The following is an 11,066-nucleotide window of genomic DNA, read 5'->3' on the forward strand; positions in this document are numbered from 1 at the left end:
GAATGCAGAAAGTGTTCCTACAGAGAGTATTTTTTGAGAGCTGGATCATCACCAGCTTGAGCACTGACATCAGTAGTCTGGCAAGGGCCAAAAGGTGGAGATACATCTAGAAGGTATACAAAGGATTGCTTTGGAGAACGGCTCCTGCCGTGCACATTAACAGCTTTCTATCCAGGAACAAATGACAGGGACTCCTTGCAGATTTGCAATAATGCAAATCTGAGGAGAAAATGTGATGAAAAAACACTCATGGGCTGAGATAATGACAGGGAGATCACTCACTAATTACCACCACAGACAAAACAGACTTAGATTTGGAGATCAATATAATTAATTGCCTACTGATAACAGAATCACAGAATCACAGAATTTCTAGGTTGGAATCAAGAAAGATCAAGATCATCGAGTCCAACCTCTGGTCTGACACTAACAGTCCCCACTAAACCTAGAGCAGTGAGAACTAAAAGCAAACTAAGACCACTTTCCTCCCATCAACCCTCTTACCTCCTCCCACCGAGCAGCGCAGAGGAATGGGGCATGAGGGCTGCAGTCAGTCCCTAAAGCTTCGTCCCTGCTGCTCCCTCACGGCCACTCTGCCCTTGCTCCACGTGGGGTCCCTCCCATGGGATGCTGTCCTTCCCAAACTGATCCCATGGGGGTTGCCCACAGACAGCAGCTCTTCAAGAACTGCTCCAGATAAATGTCCGTACCACGAGGTCCATCCATCAGGAGCAAACTGCTCCAGCATGGGGCCCCCATGGGCAGCAGCTCCTGAGCATCATGAAAAGGGACTCAAACACAGCAATCACCACATCTCTCAACTTTCCAAATTAAAAAAGGGAAATTAATTTAAAGAGAGACAGAGATTTCCAATTCATTTACTTATAAATAACCTGAAAGAAATCATAAAAGAGGTGAGGAATTTTGTTCGGTCTGTTAGAAATAAGCTACTTTTTTTTTTTTTCTTAAGACAGAACAATGATATGCTATCTTCCTGCAAAAATATGAACTCAGTAATTGGAGAATAAATTAATTTGTTTACTGACAACAGTCTTATAAAGAACTTGCTCAACTAAAATGATAGGACTTTGTGTAAACCCAATAAATCTTTAAAGAAATCTTGACAAATAGTTTTGACATAAGCAACTTAGAGACAAAATAAAAGGCTGGAATTTCAAAGTAAAATCTGGTCTCCCTGTTTCATTAGCATAGTTTGGATCCACCCTCCATCAACAAATAAATTAACCCTGTCAATGTTTAGCAAGAAATGCTGTAGTTATATTTAAGGAACAATAATATTTAAAATAAATACTATTTCAAACCATCTTATTTAATGGGATTTGGTCTAAACTATTGCCCCTGTGCTTCCCAGCCAGTGAGAAAAGGTACAACTGGAAAGGTAGCTCCCTTTCCTTGTCTGTCACTGCTTTATTGCTTTGGTCCTTCTGTGCTAATCCTCATTTTTTAGGATGCAACAGGAGCTAATGAGAAGGAGGGGGTTACCAGCCTCCAAAGCTGCCGTTTCTCCAGAAATCCAAAGGATCCGAACTGGACACCGAAACACGAGCTATGCAAACAGGAAGAGAACATTATTTGGAATTAACCCCCATCAATGGTGAGCTACAAAACATGCTGAGCTATAAATAGAGCCTCGTTTTCCAGCAGACTTTTTGGTGGAGGAGCTAAAGAAGCTGTTGCCAACCTTAAATGACAAGGTAGTGGAGCTGTCTCTGTCTTTCCAGACCTTTCACACGACATGGTAAAAAGAGGAAGTTGCCATCTAAGTTTATAACCAATTTTCTGTTTGTTATAAGATGCCAAACCAGGAGAAGGCAAGTAAAGAATAAAAATTCATAAACTGTAAAAGAAAGCAACTGAGCTGAGCATAAGTCTTGACTCTCACCCAAGACCTTTGCATGTATTACATTTTATTATAAACATTTATTACAAAAAGTCTTGACTTGGAGCAAATGATCCCAGTAGTTTAGCACAAGCCAGCTTGTTTTTCCCTTCCAAAAATACTGGCACATGAAGCATTTTGAAATCAGATGGAGCTTTCTACTGCTTCAGGACTTGTGAAGTCCCAAATCAAGTCATTCAGAAAATTCCCAAGTCACTGTTTGGAAAACTTTGGGCGTATATGAGCAATCAAACTGTCTTCTCAGAGAGCAGCTAAAGCAGATTGTCTGGCCCAGAGGCATCTTTCCCTCTTTAACTGGACATGGCAATTGCACCAGTGAATATGGTCAAAGCTTCAATTAGGCAGAAAACCAAAAAATTAGGCCAACCTCCTGCAGGATTTGGAAAAAGAAAATATTTCTTCGTTCCAGGTTGCTACAAAGCCCCTGGATGTCAAGTTGTCCAAAAAGGAAAGGACTGCACAAAATATCTTAGTCTTTCAAAAAACACACCCCAAAACACAAATGTTTCAACAGAACCCATTATTAATGTAACACACAGAAATATCTCAAAGACTGGGTAGAGAATTGTGTCAGAAAAAGGAAAAACCTTCCAAACTGCTCGCTTCCAAACTGTCTCAGAGCCTTGGGGATGAGATGGACAGGCGTTTTACTGGGCTCCCCACAAAATCACCACAGGGCATGCTAGATCATCTGGGAAAAGGCAGATCTGGAGCTTCACTGCCCCAGCCTGACTCTTCAGGAGCAGAAGGGCTGCAGCACGAGGGACCTCCTGGATGGGCCCATTGCTGGGCTCTGCATCATCCCGACACTGGGGCCTTTCCTGGGCTCTGCCATCCACTATTGGGATGGCAGCCCTTGGTGCCAGCAAGAGAAAGAAGCTGCTCAGTGTCTCATTCCTATTCTCCCCTGAATAAAGCCTTGCAGGAAAGGGAAGGGATCATTTCATTTCTTAAAGGGCAGCTGAATCCCCTCTAAATGGCCACATTCTTGTCCTGCTTGCAGAGTGCGGCCGGTGCCAAACGTGGTCACAAAGGTGTATTCACAGCTTTTTCCGTCCTACACATTCAGGAGTTGAAAGCCAGTTTGGTACAGGCCCTCCAAAATGACTTATTCAGCAGCTGCTCGCCAGCTTCCTGTTTGCAGAGCGGCAGAGCTGGAGCCAGGGCACGAGCCCGTGCGCTGTGCACGCTGCCAGGGGAGACCCCGCTCCGCTGGCAGTCCGCAGGGCAGGGATCCTACCAGCCAGCACTGCTGGGGCTTGGTTTGGGCAAAAGCCCCATCACCAGGCCGGCCTCTTCACCTCTGCTTTTGGTTTCATCACCAAATTTGCTCTTTCCTGAGGTTGCTGCTCCCTGGGCCACGTTCCAGCTGTAATGAGGATCTTTTCAGCAGTAAATAATTCCTGCTGTCTCCAAGGGAATGGAGCAAATACTCAGCCTCAAGCTACTGAGCATTGAGGGCAGCCAGCTCCTACCCTTGCCAACAGCCATGGAAGTGATTATCCTCCTCGGGATCAAGAGACTGAATGTCTTGTCTAAAAAACTACAGGAAGACATTGGAGGAACAGCGACAAAGCTGTCCCTTAGCTCTTAGCTTCATTTATAGCAGGGAGGTCTGGCAAAATGAACTCCTCAAAATGACTAACTCGAAATGAAAAGTCTCCACCTGACACAATGCCACCTTTGCACTGTCTCCCTCCTGGTACACTCTCAGCTCCATAACACTTCAGGGAAGTGTAGGAAACACCAGGCCATAAGTCCGGGTGCTTTTCAGCTATGAGCTGAGCTCCCATGAGTGGGTTGGGATGGTGGGGTGACTCTGATGGGGACATCGTTGGTTTACCAAGGAGGAGAAACCCCCAGGTCCGTACAAGGGAGGTGAGCAGCTCACAGGAAACCCACATCTGCTGTGAGTGGGTCAGTGGCAGCTCCTGTTTGCAGGGGCAGGTAATAAGAATGTTTTCCCAAGGGCAGCCTTGGGTTATGTGGTTTCTTCACCATCTGTGGCTTTAGCATGACTGCCAGCAGCATGGTTTCTCCTCTCAGCCTCCTACACAGGCCTTTTTCTGGAAAACGCCTGCGTGGTGTCTGCAATCCCTGCAGCCACACTTGCTGCTCGGGCTACAAGAGGGAACCGAGAGCATCTTCACGTCCACAGATGTCCCTGGTTAAGTGACTCCCCTTACACAAGAGACAACCTTCCCAAGAGCATGCCACAGCCTATGGAAAAGGAACCTTTTGCTGCCAGATATTTCTTCTACACCACCACCATCGTTTCACCTCACATCTTGTAACTGAGCAAGCTCGTGGCCACCAGGAGGATGGCAAAAACAGCAAGATTTCACACCAGTGGGGCCACACTCTTTCACGGTTGCACACACCATACTGGAGGCTCGGGCTGTCCCCAGATGGGACACTAAATCACTAAATCAGCAGCATGCTGCTATGCTGACTACAAAAGCTGGTATAATGATCGCACAGATGATCGTTTGTTGCAGGCCCGTGGTAAATGAGCTCCTCTGTGGTTCCCTGGCACTAAGGGGACCCTTCCTGCTCACTACATGTTTGCTCTTTCAGCTGTGGTCATTTGTAAATGAAGAAAAGTGGTCACATCTGACCCTGGCTGTGGGCCATATGCATTGCCCCATTGCCCTCAAGATATATAAATTAGAGGCCTCTAAATGTCAAGCATGGGGAGCCAAGTGTTTGGCACCTTCCTGCATTTAGGGTAAAGACATGAACGATTTCCCCGCGTAATTGGGTTGTATGGTTACTGTGGCACCATAAGGTGACGTGGTGGATTGCTGAGCTTCCTGATGGCCATGGGAAGGTCTCAGGGAGTTTGGCCATGAATTAAACAAGAGTCTGCAATTAATTTTTAGCTTTTGTCAGTATGTCCTGCATATGCATATGTATGCAATTACACATGGTCAGAGAGCCAGCAGCAGAGCAGTGAACAGAAAAGTCAGTCCTTGATCTAAACGCTGGAGGAATCGTGAGATCTTCACAGGGTAAGTCAGACTGGTGAGCCAAACCATCTCTTCTAGATTTTAAATTTGTGATTGTATCACACATATGCTAGGACAGCCCCTAGTTGTGCAGAATTAGCTGAGAGTTATGCCTGAAGAGCAGGGTCTGGGGAAACAGTTCCATGAAACACAAGGAGGGAGAACCCTTGAGGGGCATTTTTGCAGGGCTGTGGATGGTGCTCTCTGTCCCCCTGCGGCCCCTGCTCACACCTTTCCTTAAAGAGCTTCCACCCTGGGAACTCTTTTCCAGGCCAAATGACCTCAGCCACTCCTCGTATGTTTTCCACTCTGGGCCTTTCACCGTCTTTGTAGCCCTCCTCTGGACACTCTCCAACAGTTTCACATCCTTTTTGTACTATGGTGCCCAGAACTGCACACAGTGCTCGAGGTGAGGCCACACCAGCACAGAGCAGAGCAGGACAATCACCTCCCTCGACCGACTGGCGATGCCGTGCTTGATGCACCCCAGGATGCAGTCGGCCCTCCTGGCTGCCAGGGCACACTGCTGGCTCATATTCAGCTTGGTATCAACCACAAGCCCCAGATCCCTCTCTGCGGGGCTGCTCTCCAGCGTCTCACCACCCAGTCTGTACGTACAGCCAGGATTGTCCCATCCCAGGTGCAGGACCCGACACTTGCTCTTGTTTAACTTCATGCGGTTGGGTCCTAAGCTCCAGGGACAGAGCTCCCTGACCACAGCTCCAGCACAAGGCAGCTTGGACCAGAAACAAACACTTACATTTCCCCAGAAGTGTAGGAAGGATGGGAGCGCCTGGCACAGCGCTGGACCCTATATTACTCTGTACCGAGGAGCAGGGAAGATGGAGAAATGTGAGATTTGGTGCTGCTGAGGCTCAGCAATCACAAGGCCTCATATATTTCTGTTGTACATAATCACACCAACAGAGCCAGCTCCTTTGGTACACAGCAGGTGAGTGCTGTTGGAAATGAGGCCAGTTTTCCATGGCATGTTTTATATTCTTACAGCCACTGATTCAGCTAAAAGGATGTTCTGCCCTGGGGCTGGGCAATTACGAATTTAGCAGCTAGAGTTATAGGTCCGTAAGTGTCTCTGTGGTAACCTTTTTTCATTGCATCTGGGAAGAGCCCAAACAGGAAATCTCAGGTAGAAGTGGGAAACAAAACCTCATAATTTGAGTCATCAGTCATACGGCAAAGTTAGGAGAGGAGTTAGCCCTAGTACAAAGGCGCTTGTCTCTGGCAGGGCTTCTAGAAATAGAAGCAGCAATTTCCAGTTTCCTGGAAATCTTGCATTTGAGCTTGTTCTTAATTGTCCTGCTGGAAAAGGAATACAATCTGACCTACTTTTGAGCAAAAGAGCAATTGGAATCAGGCTCCCAAAATAGGCCTGGACATTGATGCTTCCTTGGTGCCCACTGAAGCTGGTTGTTTGCAGTGAGAAAATGCTTCCGTGGAAGAATCTCAAAGGAAGAGTTTCTGTAAATGGAGCTTCAAATAAAATTAACTGCCTTGTTGTTTGGGGTTAACGAGTCCATCTTAATATTGAAAGGCAGTTGTGTTTTCTCTCTAGAGCTTGTTTTGTCTTTTTTTTTTTTTTTTTTTAATAATAACCCCGGTAACCAAACTGATGTGAAGCCACTGCTCAAAGTGAAGTCAGAGCCTGAAATCAGCCCTCACAAACAGTTGTGTTGCTGGCCTTTTGAAAACAACTCTTTTCAGATGTGTGATTGGGAATTTGCCAGGCCACTCCAGATATTTCCCCAGAGGTCCAGATGGTACCAGAAGACATGGAAAACAAAATATGTCATTCTTAAGTAAGCCTTGCTGTAAAATACTGTCATTGTACTAGTTTATTTTGAGTACATGACCCTTAGACTTCCAGTCCTTTGCAAATAGAGGGTGTCGTGCTAAGCAGGAGGGATTCGTGTGGGGTTGCACGTGTCCATGAGACTGAACACAGCCCAGTGAGTTGGGTACCCAGGCAGTCCAGTCCCACTGCAGGTGAAAAGCATCATCCAAACCATCACCATGATTTTCTTCAGCTGTAACAGCTAAAGCACGGTTATAAAGAAAATCCAAACAGCCACAGAGCAGAGGGTGAGCCTTTGGAGAATCCCTCTGAGCCCCTGCCTCAGTCCCTCAGCAGTGTACTACTGAGAGCTGTAAGCAGAAGGACTTGAAATCTGCTTTGGATGAGGAGCTCCAAAGAAGTGGGTCTGGAAAAAGTTGCCATTCAGTTTCACAATGAGGACCAGATTTTCAAGAATTCCCACTGAAAGGAAATTTCTACACATTTAGAAACTAATTTTGGAAAACAAAAATATTTCCATCCGTTTGCAGGAGGGAGGAATAGATGTCCCAAACAGACCACTATCCCCAACGTGGCTTTGAGCACCAGGGGCTTCACAATGTACCTGGAGGATGAGGGGTCCTGGCCAGCTGAGGAAACCGCTCGGTGCCCTGGGGAGGACATGGAGGAGATGGCTCATCAGCCCCAGGACTTGGTAGCATCCACCCCGCATTTTTGTTTGTCTATCTCATTTCACAGTCATGAATGAAAGGATGTAATGAGACCCAGCTCTGGAGAGCACTTGCACAGTGTGTCTGGGCAAAGCCATGGTAAGCCTGGCTTTTGGCAAGCTTCAAGTGGAAAAGTTACTCCTCAGCCCCTCCATCCTCTCCAACAAAATGTTCCAGGGTCCCTCAGGACAACTTGTCAGGATTCAGCAGGGCTTTGGGAGCCAAGCGGGGAGCAGAGGGGTGCCCAGTGGTGCCAGCAGCCCTTCCAGGCTCATCACCTGCAGCGAGCCCAGCGTCCTGAGGAGGAGCACAGCCCCTGGCTGCTGTGTGGGAGGGCCTGCACTGCTCTCCACCTGCCAGAGCGGCGGAGATGGGACCTGACTCATCTCCCCCTGCAGCTTCAAGTGGGGATGCTGGGCAGCTTACAGGCCGCTGCCAGGCCCTGTGCCCCGCTGTAACCCCCAGGAATGCTTCCTGGGCTAATGATAGCCCTACGGAATCTCACGGCCCACCAGATTGCTGCATGCTGCTACTTGCAAAACACTATTTCTGGCACCACTGCCATCCTAAAACCCAAACCATAATGCTGGAGTATGCCCAGTTCCCAGAAATTCCAGCGACTGATGAGATGGGATTTTTCTCACACACCCACACAGGAACTTAGGAAATGAAAAGCTAAATGCAAATGCAGAAGCTGTTGGTAGGGGTTACTTGAGCCTGGACACTTGGAGAAGCTCCTTTGTCCTAAGACATGAAATTCTCTCACTTTTTTTTTCCTAAGGAGTTTGCTCTCTGATGGAAGCTTCTCCCCAGATGCTGGAGGTCCAGTTTGGCACACGTTGGTAGGGAAGGCTCTGGTCACTGAGCTGAAATGTGTCTGCCCTGTTGAGAGGAGGACAGCTCATTGGGAAAGCGAGGAATCTGACTTTCTCCAGGGATTATTCTAATTAGACACTGGCTATTTTTAACCCATATCATATGTTTGAAATACAGCTTTAAAACCACACTGGAGCAGCCAAGTTAAATACTGTAATAACCTTGAAAATAGGTTTAGTGAATTTAATGGCTAACAATAACATTTCTAGCCATAATGCTAAACCAGAGGGACTAACTGCCTTGCTTCTTGGCACAAGCTGGAAACCAGACGATTCAGGAAAGAATCTGCAGCACCTGACAGAAACTCGTGACTATCTCAGCCTCTTTAGCAGAAGCACAGTCACAGGCCACTGAGAATGATGGGTGAATGAAGTTGCTCAGATACACACGGTCAAATCCTAGAAACAAATTACGTTTCCAGCAGCTTCTATATTCATGAATATCCCTACAGCGTGTCTCATAAATTAGCCAGCAAACCAGTGATTATGGCTAATGGGAAGGAGGCCAGTGGCTCAGTGCCCAGAGCAGCACGGGAATCCTGGGCTCCTTCTCAACTTGCTCTGGGACCAGGGAGGAGCAGCAGTGAGTCCTCGCTGACCACCGTCCCTCTGTGCCGTGATGCTGAGCAGCTCAGCGAGCCCACCCCCCGAGGGCCTGCAGCCATAGCACACTGGTGGGCTTGATCCAAGTTTATTTTTCCTGCGCTATGTAGCAGGACCCTGTAGCAGGACCCTGCTGCCTGAGCTATGTACACTCTGAAGCTGAGGTCTGGCAAAAGCTCTGGGAGAAAAAAATCCCTTCTTGTTCCTAAAATAGCACACCTCTTGTATAGCAGCTTAACCTGGCAGACTTTCAGTTACATGAGCACAGATTTGGAAAGATCAGGGTTAAATTTAACTCCAAATATTTGTGGAATTTGAGCTTTTTTTACAGCTGTAGAATTCCTGCTTGTTTTAAAACCTTCACACTGTGCCCAGGGGCCTTACGCTACACCCCACCCAGCCCCTTTTCACACGGGGGTCTGGTCCTTCCAGGGGTATAGAGATGCTCGTCCACTGCAGTCAGCTGCGATGAAGCCACAGCAGCTAAAGACCCGTGCCCAGCCTGTGCCAGCAGATGGATGTCCTGGACAAAGCTGCAGGAATGTGCCCATTCTGCTCCCACAGGGCACTCGGGTTTGCCAGCACAGCCTGGGAAGGGAGGCTTCTTTCCAGGCAGGGTGCAGGCAGAGGCTGCTGGGGTGGCTCCTCTCTGGCCCGCGCCTCCCACAGCAGGAGATTGTTCAGGGCCCGGCTCCCTGTGGGGCTGGTGTCTCTGCAGGTCTGCACAGAAATGTCACCCTCAGACATCCTGGCTTTGTCAGCCCTTATCCACGTGCGTCTTGCTCAGCAATCCTTTAGCTGCCTTCCTACAGGGCAACAACCAGACCTAGTCCAAGCCACCAGCTGGAGACTTAGTCAGCTTCCAATCTCAGCTGCCACTGTGGCATCATTCTGATAAATTCTGTGAGATTGTCCAGGCCAAAGTAAATTTACTTCACCTTGAGCACAGCCGTCTGCAGAAAACTTTGTGTTATTTTTTGTTGTTGTCCAGACAAGTTACCCTCGTTTATGTAGGGTAACACTCTCTTTCAAGGAGCATGACAGGCTTTGATCTCAGGGCTGTGAGAGGTGACTGCACAGCTGTTTGGCCTGGGGTGCACACATTTTCCATAACCCTCTTAGAAAACATCTGTGAGCTAATCCAAGAAACACACCTGGAGCGGCCCCATCCCCATCCCTGGCCTGCTGTGTGCATGGGTCGTAGGGGTCTCTGACATGAGGGAATTTTCCCACACATACTACAATGAGGATCAAGAAATTTCAACAGCACTGGGATGATTAAAGACAAAATTTGGAGTTTTTTTGTTGTTTGTTTGATTGATTGATTGATTTGCTTAGCTTGCTGTGGTCTGCGAATGCAGTGCCACTCCAGTATCTGTCCTGAGCATTGGAAACACAGATCCTGGGGGCTCCACCCCAGGGGCAACTGTGCACAATGCTGCTCAGCAGCCAGTTCCTCTAATCCCCCAGGTTTTTGGCTACTGTAACCCACCATGCCAATGTCAGTAGCCCTGAAACCACCTTGACCTTCCTTCCAGCAGTCCCAAAAGCAGTTTGCATTCTTTCTATTCTTTCCCCAGGTGCCAAAGTCAGAGGCTGAAGCTAGCCCCTGGGAGCACCTTGCCGTGCCATGGGAGATGATCCCTCTTGAACAATGGGAGTGCGCTGACACGGGAGTTCAGCTTCTCTTGTTCCTGAGTGCACCAAGTCCCGGGTACATGTATTATCCCAAAATAGTAGGACCAGCCATGTGCACGGCCTTCTCCTGGGAAAGGGCAGACATACAGCATGCTGCAGGGTGACAGGGCAGGACAGAGGAGTTACTCACAGAAGCATTTCCTTTCTCATGATGACTTAGTTTATCTTTGATTAGAAGAGGGTTTTTTTTGTTGTTGTTGCTTTATTTATTTATTTATTTTAAACTTTAACTAGTCAGACTGAGAAAACAGCGTGGCAGTGCTTCTAACTGTCCTGCTAACTGCTTCATTAAAAGCGTTTTGAGGGTTCGTCTAACCCACAGAAATTGTTCCTGAGACAGCCCTGACACCAAAAATGGATTCTACAACATTTAATTTCCAACCCTCTTAGTTGAAAAAATAAAAATAAAATAAAAATCTATTCCAACAGTAATTGAAT

This window comes from Aythya fuligula, chromosome 15 (genome assembly GCF_009819795.1).
Source record: "Aythya fuligula isolate bAytFul2 chromosome 15, bAytFul2.pri, whole genome shotgun sequence".
NCBI lineage: Eukaryota > Metazoa > Chordata > Aves > Anseriformes > Anatidae > Aythya > Aythya fuligula.